Below are 5000 nucleotides of genomic sequence, written 5' to 3' on the forward strand. Positions count from 1 at the left end.
ATATATATATATGATATATATATATACATATATACATATATATATATATATATATATATATATATATATATACATATATATAAATATATATATATATATATATATATATATATATATATATACATACATAAATGCATGCACATACACACAAGTACTTAGTACACCTATTTCAAGTAGGGTAGGACTCAAAGTAATGATATGAATTTGTTCTGATTATTTTTTTCTATCATAGTCCTATTGGCATCACATAAAAGCGATTGATATGGACAATATTTTTATATTTCACCACTGGGATTGTTCTTTCTTTTTGAGGACATCCTCATCTATCCTCGCCATTATGAGGAGAGTGGTCAACTTCTTTTTGTGTAGAGGGAGGACGGAATCATTTCCCTTGCAGGAACTGATTTTCATTTCCGCTGCCTGAAATACAAATTGCTATCAAATAATCTTAATATTGTTCATGATTTTTTATTTACACACACACACATACATATATATATATATACACACATATATATATATATATATGTATATATATATATATATACCAAAGGCTTTTTCCCCCTTATAAAGGAGGTAGCCAAAAAACAAAGGCATAAAAAACCACTCCCACCCATTCCATCTCCAACGTACTCCACTCCCATTCACCCCCTTCCCTCTCTTTTATCTTGGCACCTCCTGGATGATGGGTCATCCCTGCATCTCGCCCCCTGCCCTGGGTCAGAAGTAGTGTCGCAAGACAGCACATTCACAGCAAGGCGCCGCTTCATTAAATCGGCAACTCCCCTCTCCGTCCTCTCATACAGGAAAGGAGAAGACGGGAGAAATCCCTTCGGGCTCCGTCAAAATATTTCTCACACATACGCCCTCACCCACCATCCCCCACCCGTTCCACTTCGTGCATCACAGCATCATCCATATACAACCATTCTCCATTCACCCCTGTCTTCTGTCTTCTCCCTTCCTTCATCAACAAACGTTCTCCTCTTTCCTAATGCCTCCGTTATCCCATCCATCCATCTCATCCTTGGTCACCCCCCTCATGTTCACTCCTTCCACCTCTGCCTTCCACACCTCTTTTACTAATCTTTCTTCACTCATTCTTCCCATGTGTCCAAACCATTCCAATATTCTTTCATCAACCCTATCTCCCAACTCCCTTTCCACCCTCGTTCTCCTCCTCACCTCCTCGTTTCTCACTCTATCCAGCCTACTAACCCTCATCATACTTCTCAGACACCTCATCTCAAACACATTCAAATTCCTTCTCTCTTCCTCTCTTATGTTCCATGTTTCCGACCCATACAGTGCTGTCGGCACAATTACTCCCTCATACAATCTCCTTTTAGCATCCATTCCCAAATGTCTATTTCTCATTACACTTTTTAATTCCCCAAGGCATTTACTCGCTTCTCTCAATCTATATTCTACCTCCACCTCCACTCCTCCCTTTCCCGCTACATTTGCACCCAAATATCTAAAACTATCCACTTCCTCCAGTCTCCCCCCCCTTAATGCTCACCTCCAGTCTGCTGCCACTTTCTCCCTTTGTACATCTCATCACCTTTTACTCACATTTATCTTCAACTTCCTTCTTTCGCACACCTTCCCAAGCTCTGTCACTAACTTCTTCAGATTCTCCTCTGATCCTGCTACAAGCGCAGTGTCGTCAGCAAACAATAACTGTCCTATTTCCCACTTTTCTCCATTCTTTGTTATAACTAGGAAAATTTAAGTTCCATCACATGTCCTTACGGCCATCACGCGCTGACTCCTCAACGAGACTCGAACCCAACCAACCAGCTATCCTCTCACCTCCAGACACAAACGGCCTGTTTCGCTCAACCACGCTACAGTTCGCAAAATTCGGGAATCTGTATGAAAAGACAAACAAAAACACAGAAATGCATTTATATGCTCTGTACACTGAAGAGGGAGGGTACGGAGGTTGGAGGTGGAGTTGGAGATTGGAGGTGGAGTTGGAGGTTGGAGGTGGAGGTAGAGGTGTGGCGGGGTGGAAGGGAAGTGGAGGGAGGATGGAGGGGTTGGGTTGGAGTGGATGCTGAATTCATATTCATCGATTTGGAAGGGTTAGCAAGACGAATCGACCAATTATGCGATTTGTATCTAGGGGGCGAGGGAGTCTGTCACACACAAACGCCTCCGCTAGTATATGAAGTGACGCAATTTACCCCGCAGGACTTCTCCTGCCTTCCTCTCCTTCCTTCCTTCCTTCCTTCCTTCCCTTCCCTTCTTTCCCTTTCTTTCCTTTCATTTCCTTTCTTTTTTCCCTCCCTCCCTTTCTGTCATTCATTTCATTAAATTTATTCAATTCAATGGTTTCAGTCATTTCAGTAATTTTCATTCATCTCATTCATTTATTTCCTTTTTTCTTCCTTATTTACCTTCCTTCTTTCCTACATTCTTTTCTTCCATTATTTCCTTCCTTTACTTCCCTTCCTTTCTTTCCTTTCTTCTTTCCTTCCTTTCCTTCCTTTCCTTCCTTTCCTTCCTTTCCTTCCTTTCCTTCCTTTCCTTCCTTTCCTTCCTTTCCTTCCTTTCCTTCCTTTCCTTCCTTTCCTTCCTTTCCTTCCTTTCCTTTCCTTTTCCTCCTTTCCTTCCATTCCTTCCTTTCTTCCTTTCCTTTCCTTCCTTCCTTTCTCTTCTTCCTTCATTTCCCTCCTTCCTTCTTTCCTTTCCTTTTTTACTTCCTTCCCAATGCTCTCCATATTTTCCTTCATTTCCCTTCTTCCTTCTATCCTTCCTTCTTTCTTTCCTTTCTTTCTTTTACCTTCCCCTCCTTGCTTTCCCTTTTTTCTTATTTCCTTCCTTCATGCCTTCCTGTCTGCCATACCTTCCTTTCCTTCCTTCCTTCCTTCCTCCCATCATTTCTCTCTTTTTTTTTTTTTTTTCTTTTTTCTTGATTTTCCTCCTTCCCTACTTCCCTTTAATTTCCTTTTGCTTGTCTGTGTCTGTTTGTCAGTCAACCTGTCTGTCTGTGTGTCTGTATGTCTATCTGTTCACCCGTCTATCCATCTGTCGGTCTGTATATATCTGTCTATCTGCCTGTCCACAGGTTCGTCCGCCCGTACATCTGTTTGTCTTTAATGAGGGTCCGAAAGTTCGCCTAAATCTCCGTCTGTCCGTCTGTCCGTCTGTCTACCTATACGTCCATTCATCCTTCCTTCCGTCCATTCACTCCTACGTCTGTCTATTCCCCTATTTCTTCGTTCTCGATCTACTGTCCATATTTCCGTCTCTCATTAGTCTATCCGCTCATCCCTCCACTACACCTGTCTGTCTCGCCTGTCATTCCAACCGTCTATCATACATCCATTCACTCGTCCATCTACCCGCCCAACCCCCGACTATCTGTCTATCTACCCGTCTATCTCTTCTTCCATCCACATATCTATCCATCTACTCGTCCATCCATCTAACCGTCCACCTATCTATTCGCTCACCCGTCTACCTCTTTTTCCACACACATATGTATTTATCTACCCGTCCGTCCATCTACCCGTCTATCTCTTCTCCCGCCTTTATACCTATCCATCCACCTGTCTTCAAGCAGTCGGCCATCTGTCTACCCATCTCTGTCTGTCCACCCGTCCATTATTTCTTCTCCTGAAGTTGTGTCCTTTTATTCGTCTTCACGTCCATCCACCATCCGTCTACCCATCTTTGTCTGTCCACCCGTCCATTATTTCTTCTCCTGAACTTGTGTCCTTTTATTCGTCTTCACGTCCATCCACCATCCGTCTACCCATCTTTGTCTGTCCACCCGTCTACCCGTCTGTCCAGTGGCCTCTATTGCAAGTTGGCAGCTGCATGCGACCCACGTCAGAGTTTCAGAAGCCGCGAATATTACTTGCAACATGCAGGATGGGTCTCCGTTGAGGACAATATGTAGACATGCAGTCATACATGAATGCATGGCAGAAGGGATGAATGTGCGCGCACGTACACGCCTCCGTGTACATAAGTGTACAGACGGCGGCAGGAATGCGAGCAATTATGTACACGTGTGAAGGCGTACACAGGAGAGACGCGGATGGGCGTGTATGCAAACGCACAGACAAAAAATAGTACATACACGAGAGACAAAGATACGTGCTTATGTACACATAAATACACACAGACAGACACAGATATGCTCAAGCACGCACAAGCACGCTTGCACTCACATTCACACACACACACGACTCGGTGGCGCAGTGGTAGAGCGCTGGACTGGGAAGTACGGTGGTGCTTGCAGTACCCAGTTCGAATCCTGCCCACGGCCGGAATTATTTCGGTATCGCTGTACTTCGGGTCGTTACTCTGACTCTCGTGGGCGGGGAATTGGGGGTGGGGTGTGTGAAAGGTCATAGCATTACCCATAGATCGGTCATACGAGCTCTGAGCTCTCTTCCGGGAGGGAAATAGCTGTCGATCACGAGTCCAACACATGATCCAAAGACCAATGTGAATACACACACAAACAAATACGCACGCACACAAACACACAGGAAAATACACCCAAACACAAAAATAGTCTCATACATAGATATCTATGAAACGCGAAAGGGCTTAGGTATGCAAAATTAAAAAATGACCCGTTCTCTTTGGGTCTAGATATTACAATTTAGGAACATTCCCATGGTGGCGGCACTGTAGTCTAAGACCGTAAATGTGATTGTATCAATCTCAGGCACTTTCCTTCATTCACCATTATCGACATGCTCGTAAAGGTGTATACATGTAATCTTTCAAGACTCATTAGTCTAATGGCTTCACATCGAAGAATGTATTTAACATTTATATATGTATATATACATATATATATATACATACATACGTTGTAACAAATAACTAAGTAAGCCGACTTAGAATCACTGATGGAATTGAATTTTAAGTTTTAAGTTAAGCTGGGTATGTTTTACAGCCGTGTCTTCTGGGGGACATGAAATGGATATTGGTTGAACAAGTCTTAATGAATGTTCAGTAAATGTAAATGG

The sequence above is a fragment of the Oratosquilla oratoria genome, chromosome 21, assembly GCF_046742065.1.
Source record: "Oratosquilla oratoria isolate Oo_2021 chromosome 21, ASM4674206v1, whole genome shotgun sequence".
Classification (NCBI taxonomy): domain Eukaryota; kingdom Metazoa; phylum Arthropoda; class Malacostraca; order Stomatopoda; family Squillidae; genus Oratosquilla; species Oratosquilla oratoria.